Genomic DNA, 20,915 nt, shown 5'->3' with positions numbered 1-20,915 from the left:
ATCATGAGCCCTCAAATGGAAATGCACCCATTTCTCACTAGACCCCCACTTCACTCACTTTGTCAGACAGACGCACAATATTCATACACATATAAACAAACACACACACACACACACATACACAGGGGCACTGAATGTGAGTGAAAAAGGGTAAGTACTTTCAGGGGAAAGTTTGATCATAACCCAGAATGTCTCGATTAATCCCAAGCAGCTACACTGTGATTTCAAGACCTCATGAACAGCATGGGAATTTCAGCAGCTCTCTTGCTTTGGGTCAGAAACGATCAGGTTAGATTATAATTTTACTCACTGGACTGAATTTAAAATATATGGAGTTGGTATCTACTAGACACGCTGTGGTAGCACTTCAAACCTTTAGTAAGTCACAATAATTTGATATGATAATGATTAAAACTATCTCGAATTCAGAGTTAAATGTGTATTGTATAGTAGGTAGACAAATCCTTGTCCCACTTATGTTATAAAGCATAACACTGGGATAACATGGACTATTTTTAGATAGTTTTGAGTCCATGTTCAGTGTGAATACTTTGGACTTCCTTCAGATTCTGAGTATTCACAATAACTAAATGTCAAAAATCAGCTCTTCTCAACTGGGGGCATTTTAAGTGGTTTGTGAATGTCTTTATCAACTTAATTGACAAAAAGTCTTTATTCTGAAGTATAGTGAATTTCTGACATAGCGCTGTTATTTTGAAGTACCATTTCCCAATGCAGAGTGATTAGCAGGTATCTACTAGGCTTTTTTCACAGCAGAAAGTTTTACTTGTCATAGTATAGAAAATACAGGTGTTAATATTAACAACACCTCTGTTCTATTCAACTGTCCCAAGAAAACATGAGAGTGTGACAGTGAGCCAGCATGCACAACACCAGGACCCTGAAACCAGAGCCGCTTAATGAATTTCAGTCATCATTAATTTTATTATTTACATCTGTGCTTTTACTCATGTGACATGTCAAAGGTTCTTCCATGAAAAACACCAATTAGCAGAGAAGGAGAGGAGGTACTTACGACACAGAAAATATTAAACTTGGCTGTACGTTTTTCCCCCCAAAGAAACTTTCAGACTTGAAAATGCATATAAAAGTGTATGGTCTAATATGGACCTATTGTAAGCCAGCCTTGCTTGGGAAAAAAAATGTTCTTCTCTTTACCCTCATTTCTCTTGTTATTATTAGACCTGTTAAGATGTTAAGATATTCTTTTTTTACAATACATGTTTTGGAAGCTGCAATAAGCCTGATCAGCTCCAATTTCCATAGTACATTTTTTAATGCTACTGGGTGTTTTTTTTTTTTTTTTAGCTCTAACTGCACATTGTTGTAAAAGTACTATTCACTTTGATGGCTTTAAGCAGTAAATTCACCTTTTATTTTTGTTTTCATTTTGAAAAATAAAAATATATGTCAAGTAACCCTATGCACAAGACTTATTATACAAGAAGAAATGAAAACTCGGAGGCTAGGCCAGTTGGGAACAACTGACTTACATAATAAAGCAACATTGACAAAATATCACAAATGTCACAAAAAAATGACTGAATGTTAACCAACAATTTAGTGCTTGGATTTGTCATTTAATTGAAGGGAAGATTATGTTACCTAGAACCTTCAATTAAAAGGTTGATATTTATAATTACACATCTTGTTTGGATCTTAACAGCACTATATGCACACATGGCCACACAAATATGCGTGTACACAAAATAGTCCTCCCATACACATAATTGATCACACACAAATTCCACCCCACAAACACATTCACACATGCACGCATAATATGTTTCCCATCCACACAGAAACATTTACGAGTATACATTTGTACAAAATGCGTGCATACATGCCCATACACACACACCCTGTGGGCGCTTTGGTGTGCCACCCCGCTCTCTTTCCCATGCGTGCTTGCTGTGCCCTCTGGTTGGCGGTGATTGATGACGGCCATGGGGAGGCAGATCATTTGGGTGGCCCCATCTACACAGGACGTAAATCAAATCAGCTTCGCTAATGATTCTCAGACGCTCATCTGGCAGCCACTGCCAGAACCCTATCGGGTCTTGCATGGAGGGACAGAAGTAACATCAATAAGTCCCAGAACGATTTTATTTGGCCAACTGTTTACAGGGATTGGTGTCCATTTCCTCAAAGATTTCTAGATTTCTAGGTGAAAGAAAAGCCCCTCTGTCTAGAAAAAATCACAGCCTTGTCATCTGTGCCATAGCACAAGTCTGAAATGGATGCATGTGTTATGTGTGGGCATGTGTGTGCAGCTCTATGGATATGCATGTATTTAAATGTGATGCAAGGTGATGTAATGCAGCTGAACAGGAAAAAATTGCTTCACTGGAATATCCGATATCAGCTCTTCCTAGGTGTGCATCTACAGACAATCAAACAGGTATTGCTCATGCAGAGAATGAAAACCCCAGCCTCCAAATCCTCCACACTGTCTGTGAAACACTGTGTGGATCCAATCCTGTTGCTAGCTGTGATGTGATGGATAACCCTGGCAGGCGAGAGGACCTCAGCCCTCAGGCCTCCGGGGGTGACCCATTACAACTTTTCATTAAAACGTCTGTCCGATGCACCGCCTTGATTTGTCCATAATTTATGATGCCATTACAAGCTAATTAGTGCCAGGATCCCTCTGCCCTGCTCGGCATGCCAGGCCTTTCCAGTTAAGAGAGGGCACACACTGCTGGCTTTAGCTTTGTAAGTACTAGCAAAGGCTACTCTCACCAGTCATGACTTTGTTTTGCTTTTAAACTGTGGTAAATACAGTGCACTGCCACATCAGAACCACTACTAGTGTATCCCAACACTGGTATAATTAACACAAAATGTGGGATCATTTTCATATAGTATAATATCACGCCAGGTGATGGTGCTAAAAGTGTGACTGAATGAATGAGTCTGTGAATCAGACATCTGTATTACAAATCACTTCACAAGCAAATAGTAGTTGGAGGATTACTTGATCCATAGATTTTTTTGCTGATGAAGGTGGAGTTTCTGTTTCTGCAAGTGATGCTCTTTTGTTCAGCCTTTGCGGCTATCACTGCTCATGCTCATATAGACAGTACCAGTCAAAAGTTTGGACACACTTTCTCATTCAAGGGAATGGTTAAGTGTGTCCAAACTTTTGACTGGTACTGTTTGTTGAACCACTGTTAATCAGTGATGTGGAGCAACAATGCGGATATTTTATATGACAATGCTGATGTGGTCATTTAAATCTGCATTCCTTTGTCTTTACTGTTATTTGACCCGAGCAGAGGCCTTGTAAGATTTAAAATGTGCATCATCTGCATACAGAACAAATGTTTACCAGTAGCCTAGCAGAGCAGAGAGTGACTGTCCTCGGCAGCTTGTCTATAAGATTGGAGGGGAGGGGGAGGAGGGTGGTCTCATCAAAGCCAGTGCACCCATGCATGAAAGTCAATCCACTGCTTGTGTGTGTTTTATTTATTCATTAGTGACACGCGGCTTGAAAAGGAAGAAGAAAAAAGACAAGAAAGTTCCATTCAAATAAGCATGGCATCCCTAGAGCGGGATTGTAACAGAGAGAGAGAGAGGGAGAGAGAGAGAGAGAGAGAGAAAGAGAGAAAGAGAGAAGGGGGGAGAGATAAATGCGTGTGTGTGTGTGTGTGTGTATCTGGCTGTGTGTGGAAAACAGGGTGCAAGAGGAAAGGGAGATGAGGGAAGAGCAGAGTGGGATGACTTCTTTTAATTTGGGGAACCCCCCGGGGGAAATCGAGCCTGTGAACACGCAATTATGACAGTCATCAGTGAAGCGCGCACGTGAGAAAGTGGGGCGCCGGGCGTAAAGAGAAGGAGAAGGAGGAAATGATTTGAAGTATTATTATCATCTCAAGTCTTAGCCACCCCTCCCCCCACTGATCACTCACATACACATGCAAGTATACAAAAACACACACACACACACACACAAACATGTAATCCACGTGCTTCATTTTGGAAATGAAAGATGTAACAAATACCCGGGTAATCTATTACAATTAAATGATGGTTTTTGGTGCGGGGGAGGAGCATGACCATCATCATTGGCCAATTATCATCTTATTATGGGTATTAAGTGGCCTCATATTAGGGTCAGCACCTTCATTTCAAGGGAGAAAATAATTGTTAACCTCTGTAATAGTGATACACAGAAACTATTTAACACACCCCAGGGGGATCTCATACGCCTCGCACACACAAACTGCGAGTGCGTAGGCTGGAAGTTCAAACCATTTTTCAACCTGCTGTGGCACTTTAGCAGATTTTTGCAACAGATACATCAATCAGTGACCAGTAGTGTCACATATTTTCTGTAAGTATATGATATGATATTTAGTTGTGTATTGTAGCCTTGCTTTTAGTGCTATGCAAGCTATTTGTAGCTTTTTAACAGCAGTGTCAGCCACCTGCTCCCACACTATTTTTTTTCCATGTGAGCTCTGATATACATTGGCTGTACTGTTAAACTGACAGTGAAATGCTGTGACAGCAATTTTAAAAATTTTCCACTGTCCCCTAATTTTTTGCTCGCGAAAAACGGTGGCACTAACACAGTCGTAGTGCCATTGTCCTCTGGCACCGTTCTGCTAATTTTGTGGGTCACAACAAACCCATTTGCACCATGGCGAGGCAAGGAAAGCCAAGTTTATTTGTATAGCACATTTCTTACACAAGGGGAAATTAAAGGTGTTTTACATGATGCATTCAAACGCTAAAAAAGTAAAAATGGCATAAAACATTAAAATGCAGATTTTTTAAATAGAAACCTTAAAAGAAATACAAAAGGTGATGAACATAGACATAGATACAGGACAGGTAAAGATGTAAGGGCAAGATGGTTAATGAGCAGTACTTAAGGTTTAGTCAAAGCCAGTGCAGATAAAAGTTTTTAACCTGGATTCAAAGATTGGAGCAAGTCTAATATCATCTGGAAGTTTGTTCCAGCTCTGTGGTGCTCAGTAACTGAATGCTTCTTCTTCTTCTTCTTGCCATTAGAGCTTAAATGATTAGTCGATTGACAGAAAATTATTGAACAATCATTTTTAATAAACTGTTTTGAATTTTATAAGTTGATTTATTAAAAGTCTTTTATTAAGCAGAAATGCCAACCACTCTATGGTTACTGCTTCTCAAATATGAGGATTTTTGGCTTTTTTCTGTTTTACACCATTGTTAATGGAATATCTTCAGGTTTTGGACTGTTGGTCGGACATAAGACATTTGAAGGCATCATCTTAGACTATGAAAAAGTATGACGGACCTTTTTCACTATTTATGACATACATGTAACAAAAAGTTGCACTCCGCCTAATCGGACACAATCTAGAGAGACATACTGTCAATAACAAAGGAGATAAAATTAACTTTTTGGGGTTGAGAATTCAATATTGCTGAACACATAACTAAGGTAAAAAATTCTCACTAGACTGAACCAGAATGTTTTTAAAAATAATCACATCTTTGACTCATGGAAAAGTGCAATAAACTTGTAGGAGTTTGAGATTTGGCAGCCTCTTTAAAAGTTGATTCCCTTTCAAAACAGTGTAAGCGATGAAAATTGGAAATCCTCTAAGGATATATGCAGCGCTGCACTTCCCCTCAACGGTCCACAAGAGGAGACAAGAGACTCGGTAAAGTGTGTTTTCCAATAACTTTTTCTTTTGAGTCAGGTAAAAACCAAATCCATTTACCTTGTAGATAACAGTCAATTTTATATGAATGACTCTCCTAAGTCAACCTGGGGTATATGATTTTAGGAAATCGCTATTTGCAAATAACTTTCAATTCCTTTCCAGCTTAAATCAAGTTTTTCAGAAAATTCTCTTTGTGGTATATTGCATCTGGCTGAGTGGCCTTTATTGCGCTGGCTCTCAGGTGGGCTTTTATATGGGAAGGCCGGACCCCGGGGTCCTGTGTCGCCTCTGGCTTATATTAAGACAGACACCGAAGTGACGATCTCCCCCAATAGCCTGACTCTCTCACTCAGCGATTCCTCTAAGTGAGTTACCTGTCTAGGAAGGTGGCTTAGATAGAATGAAACACTCACTTGTCACTTTTATTAACCCTCTTATACCCCCTTTCCCCCACCCAACACCCCCAACACCCCCCCCTCCCCCACCAAACCCCACAACCTCGTACTATCGCTCTAACCCTCTATTCCCACCTAACAAAATCCCTATCTTTCTTTTCTTTTCTCCCCTACATTAACCCGCAATTCTCCCTATCACACCCCCTAAAGCCAAAATCATCTCCGTTTTGCATAATGCTCCACTTAAACTGATAGCAGTGACATGAGCAGGAGGGCACTGGGAGTGAGATGGAGAGAATGGGGAAGTGATGAAGCTTTGTCCTCTCTCGCTCTCACTCACTCACACTCTGTCTCTCTCCCTTTGCGGCTGGCTGTATATGGAATCAGCTTTGTGTCAATCTCGTGAAAATGTGAGAAAATAGTAAAAAAAAAAAAAAAATCCCATCAAAATTTTAAAGAGCTCTGTAGGTGATGACTTCAGATTGCTTGTTTTGTCCAACCAACAGTCTGAAACCAAAAGGTATTTAAATTATGATATAAAACAGAGAAAAGAAGCAAATCCTGACATTTGAGAAGCTGAAACCAGAAAATGTTTGTCATTTTTGCTTGATTGTTTTATTGTTGTTTTATAATTGTTTTATTAATTTCCTGTCTATTGACTTCTCATGTAAATGATCATTTCATTTGTGATTTTTTAACTCAGCAGTTAAAGTTTGTAGATGTATTCACTTTCAAGATTATTCCATATTTAAACCACCCTTAAATACTCAATAAAAATGAAACACTATCTTGTAACACATGGACAATGTGTTATCATGAATCAAAATCACTTTGACGACATAATAGACCTACCGCCTTACATCACATCTCCTCTTGCTTCCAAGAACCAAACTTGACTAACAAAAGCCAGTGGTTGAAGGGAGTAAAGCTTATTAGATTGATGGGCAGGGTATACTATGTACTGTGTGTGTATTTGTGTGTCTGTGTGTGTGCTGACAAGGAAGAGGAGGGGTGGTGAAGTGAGTATATGGCTTCATGAGAGCAGGCCTAGTGGGGGACTACATTAGGAAGGGGTTGTGTCCTGCTCATGGGACAAGGACCAACTGCGACCTTGTGGATAATAACAGCCACCAGGGGTCACAGCTATGGAATCAGATTTCTCTCAATACCAAGCCGGTACTTCCGGGTCTGAAAAGTGAAGCCACTACCGAAGTGCCTTAAACCTGCGTTCTCTCTAATGGCCATCAGGGGGCAACTCCACTGGCTCTGATTGTATAGAAGTATTTGGGAAAATGACCCTATTTGTCACTTGATTTATTATGTCAGTAAACAGTTTCCTAATGAGTTTATGGTCTCAATTGCTAGTTTCAAGTCTTCAATACAGCATGATGTTCATTTTGTAAATTATGGTCCCATTAAATTTAAATTTGACAATAAAGCAGGGTATGCTATATGGCGTGGCTACGCAGCCGTCACTATTTGAGTTTGTTTTCAGTTCATGAAAGTTAATTGCAAAAATTTGGTCACCTAAAAGTCTTGTTCAGCATTTGGTTGTTCTAAATGACCCTCTAAGAGTCGGATGTTCAGATTTTTCAGTAAGTACATTTTGTTTTAATGGTCTTAAGCCCATTTTTCGCTAGCGAAGATTAGCATTAGCATTATCACAGTTAACGATAGACTGTAAATGCACCGTGCTAACCAAGCTACCAGCTAGCATTATGGTCAGCTCCACCCTCTCATCCAAATATGGTCACTTCTTATAACTTCTGGCTCCAAAAAGCCAAGATGGCGACAGTCAAAATGCCAAACTCAAGGCTTCAAAACAAACCAACGGTTGACGTCGCAGTGGCTACACCCATAATTTTTATAGTCTATGGTCAGTACAATCAAAAAACATTTCTTAAATATCAAACAAAAATTAGAATTTGAAAGAGAATAAAACTCACTGAAGCAAAAAAAATTGTCATCTCAAAAGTAAAAATGTATAACTTACAAACAAATTACCTGTGTAATTGTGTAAACTTACTTTTATGATAATATGTCCTTTTGTTTACAGTTCCCTCTGCTTCTTTCTCACTGATCAGACTTTTGCCCTCATTGTCAGCTTTGCAGTAATGCTGCCAGCTCTCTCGTTTGCACTGCCTGACTGTTATGCATGGGCAGGTTTTTTTCAGGGGTGCATCCCCATTGGCTGATGAGGTTTGAGTGACAGCTTAGTGCCCAAGACATTGTTTTGGGGGACAAAGACACCCCTAAACAGTGGCACTGAACATTCACTATCCACTAAACTTTACTTAATACCTAAAAGATCAATAAATTGTAAGTACTGATCATATATGTTATCTGTGCTGTACTAGACATTTTGTTGTTTTGTTGTGTTATGTTAGAAGTAAAGCTAAGCTTTGCTAAGTAAGTTAGCTTTTACCTTATAAACGTTAGCTAACTTGCTTTCTATTGGGGCTGGGCAATTAATCAAATTTTATTTTCAATTACAATTTTGGCTTCTAACAATTATGAAAACAGGATAATCGAGATGAAATGATTGTTGTGCTGCTTCCGTTTCACTATGATGCTCTCGTTTTGTCTTGTGTTATATATCCAGCGCATCTTGTGCTGAAGCAGGTAGACAGCGCAGTGAGATACACACAAGCAGGACGGAGCTCTTCCTCACAGGCGAATGTGTCTGAATATAACAAACAGTCAAACGTTCAGCAGTGGAAACTGACTTATTTAGACATCTACAAGCTACTTTGTTCTAGTTTCAGTCAGACTTTGGATGCTATTATTTTAGATACAAGGATGCTTCGCTCCGTTTAATGATCTCTCCTTTCATCCAGCCGCTCAGTGCCGCGCTTTGGCTGCAGTCTGTTATTGTGCACATGCTTACTTGTAAAAAAGCTGATTAGAAACCTTGTCACATGTATACATAGCAGAGAAATCAATGTTTTCCAGGGAGTAAAATCTACCTGTAAAAACCAGGTGTCTCTAATCCCATACTCCGATTATAAAAAGCAGGTTACTCCTTCACATGACAGTTAAGAAAATCAGCTTCTGGAGAAAACCAACTGTAACCTGGTTACTCGAGTGCATGTAAACACACTGCAGGATAATAAAAGTCAATGATCTCTGTCAAACCTCTCACTTCTCAAAGTACCATAATGAATTATTATTATAGTAGGCTATAGATCACTCTCCACACAACATGCATCTTAACAATCATGTATGTATGAGAGAGGAGAGAGAGAGAGAGAGAGAGAGAGAGAGAGAGAGAGAGAGAGAGAGAGAGAGAGAGCGAGAGAGAGAGAGAGAGAGAGAGAGAGAGTTAATTAAGTTAATTGTAAGACAAAATATATTCATACCAGGACAATGATCCATGCTGCATTCTTATTCTGGAGTTTCAGAAGGAGCAGGTTGATTTGGCGGCATGTTTACCATGTCATCTCTCCTCCTTTTCCTACCAAAAAGGAGTACCTAAAGTACAAACAAAAGTAATGTACAATTAAGACTGATCATGGCAAAGAGAAAAACAAATTTAAAAACAACTAAGGGGTGAAGGCCTAATTATTTGAACCTACGGGTTTCTGGCTTTGTTTTGTGTATACAAAACACAAAGGGCACAAAATCAGGACTACCCAATGCCTCACCTGCAAATAAAACACACACACACACACACACACACACACACACACACACACACACTCTTCATTGTTTACTAGCCAAATCTAATACCAGCTAACACTGGTTATCAAACATTAGCTACATTAGATTATTAGTCTATATCTTACAGACAAGAGTTAATGTAAACCAGGCTTTGCAGTGAAATCAAAGAGCAGATAGATAACTTTACCTGATCATAAAATGGGTGCTACAAATGTCCTCAGTCCAGTGGTAGTCAACACGTTTAAGAGCCTGCAGACATAGACGCCACCGGTTGCTCTAAAACAGTCGTGATCCTGTCAGAACTCTGTCGAACTTGAGTCCTGTGAGAGAGATTTAAATAGTGGTTATCATTTGATGTACTTCTTGTATATATTATACATGTCACACAAAAGGTGTTCTTAAACTAAGTGCTCAGTGTTAGTTTATTATTACACCTGTTCCAAATACTTTCATGCATCTGTGTCTATTTTAAACTTAGCTCCTTGCTGTTTAAAATGAGACAGTTGATTGTTTAAGTTAGTTTATGCTGTTTTCTGAGCCAGTGATAGGACAAATCATAGTTATGTAGATTTCTATGTCTCTTTAATGTGTTGATCTGACAAGCCTTTAGAGGATAGTGTTGTTTGTTCTTCAATTCAGTGTGATGGCAATGTCACTTTGTGATGCTGTTTTGGTACACACCTGTGTGCTGTCATTCTGACATAAATTGTCATGAAGACATACTTTTCCTAGATTAGTTGAACTCTTGACCTTTGTTTCTATCTGAGGAATGTCCACTAACCTATAAGGTTAACTATAGATATTTTCAGATCCTGTACAAGGGTACTTCCTGAGCGCCAACTTGTCAGAGAGAGAAAAGGTAACTAGGTGGTATGTATTCTCTGTCTCTCAAAAAGATGATGCATTGTACTTCTGATTGTATTATTTGATTACATTATTTCATGACCTGACAATGCTCTCTTTGTGTGTTTATTGAATGATTAAGCAATTCTCCTCAATAGTCCGTTGTTGTTGATTCTGACAACCGAACACACAACAACCAGACATTTTGATGCTGGTAACGGTTTTAATTCGATGTTTAAAGCTTGCTAACTTGTCCAGATGGCTGGGGCAAAACGCCACTTCCGTTGCCAACATGCACACGCATATTTTTGATGACATCGGCTGTAAAAAGGTCTATGGGACAACTCCATTAGGTAAGACCTCACTCAGCCTCCACTGATTCCCATGGCAAATTAGCACGTTTTTGAAAAAAGCTATCACATGCACTTATATATCTAACAAAAAATGGAAACAGGCCCTTATGGTCAGACCCATGCGTCCGTTTGCATGTGTGCCCCTTCATGCACAAGTGCACACACACAGTACACTAACAGTGAACCTACTTAGCTAACAATCGTTATAGGTAGCAAGTTTGCTAACATTAATTAGCTAACTTACACAGCGAAGCTTAGCTTTACTTTTAACAACAAAACGTCTAGTACAGCACAGACAACATATATGATGAATACTTGCTTAAGTTTAGTGGGTAGTGAATGCTCAGTGTTGCTGTTTAGGGTCTGTGTCCGCCAAAACTGCTTGCTGCACTGAGCAATGTTGTGAGCACTAAGCTGTCACTCAAAATCAGTCAATGGGGATGTACCCCTTAAAAAAAAATGTGCCCACACGAGAGGTTTATGTCAGAAATTGAGATGACTTTTTATTTTTGCTTCAGTGAGTTTTATTCTCTCTCAAATTCAAATTTTTGTTTGATGTTTGAAGTTTTGTTTGATTATATTGACAGAAATCTGATTCCATAGCTGTGACCCCTGGTGGCTGTTATTAGCCACAAGGTCGCAGATGGTCCCTTGTCCCATGAGCAGGACACAACCCCTTCCTAATGTAGTCCCCCACTAGGCCTGCTCCCATGAAGCCATATACTCACTTCACCACCCCTCCTCTTCCTCTTCAGCACACACACAGACACACACGGTACACAGTATACCCTGCCCATCCATCTAGTGAGCTTTACTCCTTTCAACCACTGGCTTGTGCTAGTCAAGTGTGGTTCCTGGAAGCAAAAGGAAATGTGTTGTAAGGCGGGAGGTCTATTATGTCGTCAAAGTGATTTTGATTTATGATATAAGACATTATCCGTGTGTTACAAGATAGTGTTTCATTTTTATTGAGTATTTAAGGGTGGTTTAAATGTGGAATAGTCCTGAAAGTGAATACATCTACAACTACTGATTAAAAAAAAAAAAAAAAAAAAAATCAAGAATGAAATGATCATTTACATGACAAGTCAAAAGACAGTAAATTAAGCAATTTCAAAAATAGATTAATTATGTAAGTCAAGCAAAAATGCAGATTAAACTACTTATTAATTAATCAAAAAATTAGCAAATTGATTTTTAATTAAAAAGCAATGACAACAACATAACTTTAATGTCAACTGTCTATTTTCTCTTGATCAGATGGTGCTGCCTTAGTCATGAATATTAAGCATTATGTAAGTTTCTGGGGATGAGAGCATCTGCCAGATAAATGTGAATAATAATATCTGCAAATTTTAGGGGGATATACAAGATTTTCACCAAGCCGCAGCATTTTGCATATACACAAATGACACTGTCGATTCTAAATGAACTTATCCCAGCTGTCAAAATTCATTCAGTTTACGTATACGATATTAACAAGAAATAATGCGGGAATCTGAAAAGAGACTTTTCAAAGATTTCAGAGAGAAAACAATGAAAGAGACTAGGACTTTTGACATCTCTATCTATCTTTCCTCGTGTGACATGTTCTTAAATATTCCAATCGAGAAGTGGGCAGAGACACAACACAACCTCATGAATTCAAATGGCGGATGCCCGGAATGCCAATGGTTTCAGTCTTTCCTGCTGCTACCAATTTATATTTTCCATATGGGTCCTTAAACGACAAATGGAAGTCAGTCCGTGCCCTTCTATCCCTCCCTGCTTCCCCCCTGGGGACAAAGGCGGTCAAAAGTCAAGGAAATTCTGATTCCTCAGCACAGCACACCAAGGGCACCTAAACACAAACCAAACAGCTCCCACAATGCCTCGGTGTTGGCAAACTTGGACTCCCTCCCTCAGAGATCTGCTAGTATTCTAAATGGTAATTATTACACACACACACACACACACACACACACACACACACACACACACACACTCGCGGGCGTGCATACACACTACCTGGACTGTACAGATGAGATGCAAAAGACAAAGAGGAGAAAGGGAGGAGTTCAGGGAGAGGCAGAAAAGAAAATGAGGTGTAGTAAGAAAAAATGGAGGAAGTGTAGCAAACCAGAAAAAAAGTGGGAATGCAAGAAAAAAAAAAAAAAGTGGTGGATATGTAAATGTGGAGTCAGAGAGTTCAGGAGGAGAGAGGAGGTATAATGTGCTGAGCTGACCTGGGGGCCGCGGGGCTGAGTGTCCAGGGGCCAGTGGGGGACGGTGGCCAGATCTCAGTGGTTATCATTATGTTGAGGGGGAGGTCTTCGCCGTCCTTCTCTCAATCCCTCCCCCCCCTTCTATCTCAGACTCCATTTCTCTCCCAGGGCAAAGGTGAGGCGGCCTGGGGAGTGGTGGAAGGTGAAGGGTAACACGGGGCGGGCGCGGGGTCGGTGGCTGTCGTTAGCGATGCAGCTTGACCTGCTCACCCATAACTTGAAGTTTTACTCCCCAAGTTTCTTCTTTTTTTTTTTTTTTGTGACACACTGTCTCGTTCTCTCACCGCTGCAAGACCAAGCCGGGATAGATAAAAAGTCCCCTCCTGAATTTTAATAGGTGAAAATGTTTCATTGAGGGAACTTATTGGGGGAAGTTTGCCAAAAAGTCTTGGATAGAATCAAAAACAGAAATAAAAAAAAGATGATGAATTGAATCAGATTAATTTGAAAGGGAAATGTTATGCAATTTTATCTATGTATCTCTGCGCACTATACAAATATAATAAGGATGCACGATAATATCGGTACATCATCGGTATCGGCCAATAAAGGCTTTAAAATGAAATATTGGCATCGGCCCGAGATGAACATTTTTGCCAATTCGTCATCTTCTCTTCTGCCGCCTGGCTGTGCTTCCCTCTGCGCACTGTTTCACCTTGACGATCCCGGTGCTTCCTCCGCAGGCTCAACTTCACTCAGCTGCCCAACAGACCCGCTGCTTCTTCTCGCTTTAACCTGAATAACAAACCGGGGGTCAGGGCTCTGGTTGGATCCACACAGAGAGCCGGGGCTAGCTGGAGGGCTAGCGGAGACTAGCTGGCTCTGCTTCCCTCTGGCTATGCTGCGGCTAACGCTCTGCTAGCCTTCAAGCTAGCCCTAGGAAAACACCTCTGCTGACAGGATGTAACACTCTGTTTGAAAAAACTGCTTCGTTTTGGATTATAACGACGATTGGGAACAAGCGTATTAGGTGCATTACCACCACCTTCTGCTTCAGAGTGTGGGTCAGAGATTAAATCCTATCCTGTCTGTCTAATAAACTCAAAGAAAACTCTACTGCTTGACCCGCATTGGCAGGTTCCTTTAAGTTTTAATGCTGAGCTCCTGAACTCAAGTCTTTTTGTTCGTCCTCATTCGTTCTTTATTCATATATTGTCTTTCTGGATCACACTTTATTATGCATGCATAATAGTCTCCTGAAAAAAATATGAGCATATATTGGTATCAGCATCGACAATCGGCCAAAATGAGTTAGAAAATATCGGCATATCGGTTATTGGCAAAAAAAATCCATTATCGTGCATCCCTAAAATATAGTATAATTTCATCTTTGAAGAGAACGTGTGATGAGTCCTATGGTTTTTTGCAGCTACAGAAGTTCAGTAAATGTTTTGAGATTAAATTAATCTTATTTCATCTCATCCAGGTTTCTAGTGCCAGATGATTCTACAGATTCTAGAGGTTGTAAAAAAAGGGGGCAGAAAAGAGAGAAGACAGGAGTTCAAGTGGGAGATGAGAAGGTAGAAGGACCCTTACACCTTAGATCTATGAGATCAAACATACACACACACACACATGCCTGTCTAAAACACATGGCACTTTCCACAGATTAGAAATCATCTCAGTTTACAAAAGCTTTGCTCCACAAAAGGTGTTCTTTTCACAGAGGCAAGGCCGCCAGGCGCAAAGAAGAGCCCCAGGCCCTTTCATTGTCAGCTCTTTCTTTTCTTTTCTTTGCCGCCAACAATACCACCCTCTTTATCAGCGCAATTACAGCACAAACAGACTCATCATTGGCCCAACTGTCCTCTCCTCTCGCCTCCATTTCCACAAGCAACCTAATTAGTCCTAAAGAGAGAAAAGCCGATGAGCAGAGAAGAGTAGAGAGGCAGAGAGAGAAAAGACCAGCTATCATGTCCATTTGTGTGTGTTTGGAACAGCAATTGTATTGTGTGCCTGTGTATGACTGTATTTTTTCCCCTCTCTGTTTTTTCCCCCTTTCTTTTTTTTTGTTGTTGTCCTCACTCTTTCTATCTCCTTTTTTTCCAGAGAAAGAAAGCCTTCAAAGGAGCGATTGTGCGGAGCGGCTGAAGTGGTCTGTTGGTAAGCGGACAGCAGAGCAACACAACAAACATGGCTGGCACTAATCAGGGCCCCGGCTAATGTAAACAATGTCATTTTTTGCCCTTAATGAGCCAATTTTCCACAGATACGAGAGGGCTAACAATTGGGGCAGCGCCTTTGATGTGATTCATCTGAAGGTTTGTTTGTGATCGCTTGGCACTTTTTGTTGGAAGCCCTGCGCCCAGCTGCTTTCATCTACCCCTGAAAAGGGAGAGCCACGACTCACTTGGGTACAGAGGGGGGGTGGGGGGGAATAAAAATAATAATTTTCTTTTCTTTCCCTTTTTTTTTTTTTTTAAAAAGACAACCACCCTCCCCCCTTTTATTATAAACTAGTCCTAATCAGCTGACCAGCCTCCTCCTTCTGGTCTCCCTCCCCTTTAGCCACACATACACACACACACACACACTTCTGTGAACACGCATACATATACAAGAGCGAAGGAGCATCGTCCAGGAGGGATAAAAAAAAATAAAAAAAAAACGAGCATCGTTCGTGCCGGGTGTCTATAGCGATCAAATAGCGAACTCATTAAAAGGCGCCCTGGTGTGCGAGCGGTGGACACTGACAGGGCCTTCATTAACATGGTGCTGACAAAAGGTGAGACAGACCAAAGAGGCAGCCGGCGGGCCAGGTGTGTGTGCCGCGGCGCCTTTCAAGATGGCACCATAGCCAGAGGCAGGCGGGCTGGCAAGCACACTCCATCAAATGGCATACTGACCAAGAACAAGCTTGTTCTGGTGAGAGAGAAACACAGAGAGAGAGAGAGAGAGAGTCTGATAGAGAGATAAAGTGTTTTTCTGTGCGAACTTAATCCTCCAAACTTCAAGTCGAGCTAATCCTGTCATATTCCTTACGAGCAAAGATCCATTTCATGAAGCAGATCACAAAAGCAAGGCTCTCCAATAAGTTCCTGGATCAGTTAAACACGTCTTGTGCTGATTATCATAATAAAGTGAACTCTTCAAAGTTCAGAAAAAGGCCACAAGAACACACAAATAACAAAACAAGAAAGGGGAGAGAGGGAGGGATATTGATGCAATGAAGGTAGTCAAAGGTAGCGACCCAAAGGCAATACATCGCCTCATGTCCAGGCCTATTCCAATCAATCACTGGAGCTGAAGTGAAGTCAACTCCAGGCTAGTCAGTCAGCCAGGCCCCCATTTCAAGCACATATATACATACACACATACACAAACACACACACACACACACACACACACACACACACCTCTGCCTGCCTCTCTGGCCATGAGTCAGGGGCCCTCTGGGGCCAACCACAAACACACACACATAAACACACACCCTGCACCTGCTGGGCCCTGCAGTTACCAGCTGTCAACTCCACGTGTTCTGTGCCGTCTGTTTAGTGTGTGTGTGTGTGTGTGTGTGTGTGTGTGTGTGTGTGTGTGTGTGTGTAAAGAGTAAAGGGTTGCAGCAAAGTTATACACCTCAGCTGGGCCATGAACAGAGAGGATGGAAATGATAAGGGACCTTCAAGGACATTTACCTGCATCCCACAAATGTTCAAACCCAAACCATCTACAAACAGCAGCATATTTTTGTTTGACAATTGTTGATTTTTGTGTTTATTAAATGGATATGAGCAGTTTTGTTAACCCATAGAAGAGCATCGAATCCTTAAATCAAATCAGACATTTTGAGATTTTAATGACAATAGCAACCTGTACATACTGGAAAACCTTTTAAAGATTAGGGCAAAGGGATATTAAACTGTTGCCCTGAAAATAATTCTTTACATCAGTGTAGCGCTGAACCAATTAGACAATTAATCTATTAGTTGCTTGGCAGAATATTGTCAACATCAAGCAAAAATGTCAAACAGTAGCTGGTTCCTGCTCCTCAGATGTAGGGATTTGCTGTTTTTCTTTGTTTTAATTCATTGTAAACTGACTAACTTTGATTTTGGACTGTTGGTCGGGCAAAAACAAGCTATTTAAAGACTTCTCTGGGCACTGGGATTTAGGGTGCCTGGGGGTTTGAAGCTCTGACCATGAACCGCAACGTCCCTAATTGTGAGTCTGACCAGCTGACCTTTGCTGCATATCATTTCTCCCTCATTTCCTGTCACTTTTCTACCATCGACTATATAATAAAAAATATCAATCGTCCCCAAAAAACTGTAAAAACTTGTAATGTGCATGTTTTCAGATATTTTACAGACTAAACAATTATATATCTTAAATAATGTATTACCACTTTGCAGCCTTACATCACTGCTGTTACTACATGATATGATACTACATGATATACAGTAAAAAAAGTGCAAACTAACAACTGATGCACCCAGGAACAGAACAAATAACTATTAACCAGTAAAATGGATCGTTTTGGTGGAAAAATAAGACACATTATAGTGTTTACCTCTAGGGCATGACCTTAATCCTGAGCTCCTTCCCCACCTCTGTAAGGGACAGAGAGATAGGAAGCCAGGCTCAGGCAACAATGAAAAACATGTCTAGTTTGGGGGGGGAGGAATCAATAATGTGTTGTGATGTGAAACTGATTCCCCACTGGATTTCGCCGTGCTCTGTGCAAGCCTATTCTCTGTGTGGCCCTGAGGTAAATAGTGTACTTTGTTACAGTGTGTAGCAGTAAGCCTTGGAGACCTGTGCGCCGATTAAGCCGTACTGGAGCACATTAGCCCAGGCCATGTCATGGCAGGCTGAAACAGGCATGGCATGGAAGGGAAAAAGGATGAAGAGAGAGAGACCACCAGAGGGAAAGAAAGGGATCAAAAGAGAATAAAATGAAAGAAAAACCGGATGCAAGGGCAAGGAGAGGAGAGAAAATGTGAGGGGAGGAGTACAAAAGGAATAGAGAAAGCATAAGAGAGAAAAAAAAAGTGACAGAGAGAGAAGAAAGAGCGACAGAAATGACATTTGTGTGACTTCGTGTCATACAGAGCTTGTGCGTGCATCATCATCATCACACGAGGCGTCATTCCTACACAGATGCATTCTCACGTACTGAGAAATGTGTAGCAAACCCAAGACGCTTCATGGTGTCACTGCTGACAGTAAAGAGAAAGACAGTAGGGATGGCTAACAGGAGTGATAGAAGGGTGGAGGAGGATGAGAGGAGGAAAAGAAACAGGACAGGGGTGGAAGAGAGTGACAAATTCCCTGCTGATGACTATTTACAGGCTATTCCCCCTCACTGCAGAAACCTGAAGCCTCAACCCCCTTTCTCATTTTCTCCTCTTTATTTATCCCTCTGTGGTAAATTTGTCACTTTTGCATAATCGTGCTATACACTGGTGTGGAGTGGTGTGAGGTGCTGGTGGAAGTGGGACGGCAAGATGAGCAGCCCAAGGTGTGATGGAGAAAGTGGGGAGGGTAATGGAAGGGAGGACAGAGAGGAGTTGATAGTGGCAATTCCTTCTTCAATCTCTGAGGGAGGAAAAAAAAAAATATATCTGACCATCTTCCTAACCACCATCACCCCCCAACCCCCTCTCTTGTTCTGTCCCCCTTTGCCCCCTGTCACCCACCTCTCCCCTCCATCCCTCCCTCTTGTACACCACCCCTCCTCTCTTTTACTCTCTCCTTTCTCTCCTATGCCCACCCCTCCACATACCCCCCCCCCCCCCCTCCTTGTCTCTCCAGGAGGCAGTTGTCAATCAAGTGCGTCTCCCACAATCCCTCTGGAGCTCATTGTGCCCGCGGTCGCTGGCGGAGGCAGGCGTTGCGAGGCGGCGGAGAGCCGCAGATGGAGGGAGCGCTGTCAATCATTGTCACTAATTATTAATTTCTGTCACTCAGGCCCCCGTGGCAGCCACATAGCGGGGGCCTCTCACTCTCCGTCTCTCTCCCTTCCTTCTCCATCCTCCTCCTCCTCTCCACTCATTCAGCGAGTCGGTCTGCATTCCCCCTGTCCCTCCCATGTTCGGTCCCTCTCTGCCTCCCTTGTCCCTCGTTAAAGTCTCTGCCTCTCCTTCGCCTTTGCCTCTTTCGTTCGGGTCGCCTGTTGTTTCCATTTCTCCTTCCTCTCGCTCTCTTTCACGCTGCAGTCCATACTCTCTCCTCTCTCTCTATCTCGCCACTCCCAGGGTGAGTTGATTTGGTATGCCACCCCAGCCGCAAAAAGTTCAACCTTTCATTATGTGGTGCACGTGCACTCAGAACTGCCCCCTCTCCCCTCCTCTCCTCTCCTCTCCCATCACCAGGTCAGTCCCCTTGACTCTCTGCTCCCTTTTAATTGTATTCTGCCCTCCACCCCTCTCAGCCTCTCGTTTTCCCCATCTGACCCCCCCCCTCCAACGCACCGCGTCCGACTTCTCCTCTAATTCCTGAAGAATCCCAAAAAGACATTAAAAGGACCTGCTCAGCTTCTTTTTTTTAAAAAAAAAAAAAAAACAAAGACTAGCCAGGTCTCTGCAAGGTTCTGATTTGATTCGGTGAACTTGGTGTTTTCAATTTGCACACTGCCTGTGATGTCACTGTGATGGCGGCTAATGAGGGAGGCCTGACCCGCATGTAGTTGCGACTGAGAATGGGGCCGGTCCACTCCGCTAAGGGTTCTGATCCGCTCCCACCCTCACCTCATTACCAAAGGTGGTGGGTTGGGAAGCAAAGAAGAGAGAGATAGAGGGAGAGAGGGAGCAAGTGAGAGAGTTGGTGATTAGGAGTTAGAGCACACACGCACACACACACACACACACACACACACACACGGTCATTCACATTCATGAAAACACACTGCATACACACAGGCCCACATCCAAATATTCCCATGCCATGTACGCACACATAAATGCATGCACGCTTACTTATACTAACTCACACACACACGCACATCTACGTCACATCATTATACACACAATCGGGTGCATTCATCTGATAATATGCCCACATAAGCATTTTAAGTAACACACACGTAAACGTAAACACACACATGCAGCATCTCTTATTGTATACACACTCATTTACACACACACACACACACACACACGTCAAATAACACCTGCACACTTTTTGCAGTCACATTTTGCAGCTCACTTACATAAACACACAAATGCATTCACTGTCCCTTAAATTTACACACATGCACATGATTTCACATACACACAGTCAGGTGTACACACTCTCTTCAAAACACACACTCTACACACACACACACTATATACATCTCCTCCCCCGTCTCCACCAGGATTACTATTCGCAACAGACCTATGCTACTCTAATGAGGGGCCAAGGAACAGGCCAGCTGGACACCACTGATCCCTCACCTCCCTCCTCCTTCCATCACTCCATCTATACCTCTCTCCATCCACCCATCCACCCACACACACACCCCCCCCACAAGCCCTTGCATGCCCCACAGTCCTGCTCTGCATACAGCCATTAGCACCCCTCTACCCCTAACCTTCTGTCTCTCTCTGCACCCACCAGCCCCTCCTGCACCCTCCCTCTATCCCTCCTTCCCTCCCTCCCTCCCTCCCTAGTCCCTGTCTGCCTTCTTTCCTCCGTCTACTCTCCTTCCTGTCGCTCTCTTTTTCTCGGCACCTGTCACTTTTCCCTGTCTTTCCCATCTCTGTTGTTTCTTTTCTTTCTCTTTCTCCATCTCCTCTTTCT

General features: G+C 42.0%; 1 long non-coding RNA gene across 5 annotated transcripts in view; it reads right to left on the bottom strand.

Annotated features, from left to right (window-relative positions):
* Positions 1–20,915, bottom strand: part of LOC137191085 (uncharacterized) — a 109,914-nt gene that overhangs the window by 80,699 nt on the left and 8,300 nt on the right. For 4 of the 5 annotated variants that reach the window (XR_010930350.1, XR_010930349.1, XR_010930351.1 and 1 more), the window contains exons 3-4: positions 9,921–10,053; positions 9,433–9,544 (exon numbers count right to left, since the gene is read on the bottom strand). This is a non-coding gene — a long non-coding RNA (uncharacterized lncRNA). Of the gene's footprint in view, positions 1–921; positions 1,999–9,432; positions 9,545–9,920; positions 10,054–20,915 lie in introns of those variants that run through there. The other variant, XR_010930348.1, reaches the window with a different exon arrangement.

This window comes from Thunnus thynnus, chromosome 10, assembly GCF_963924715.1.
Source record: "Thunnus thynnus chromosome 10, fThuThy2.1, whole genome shotgun sequence".
Taxonomy (NCBI): domain Eukaryota; kingdom Metazoa; phylum Chordata; class Actinopteri; order Scombriformes; family Scombridae; genus Thunnus; species Thunnus thynnus.
The sequence above is the reverse complement of the archived record's forward strand: the minus strand, read 5'-3'. Positions and strand labels throughout refer to the sequence as shown.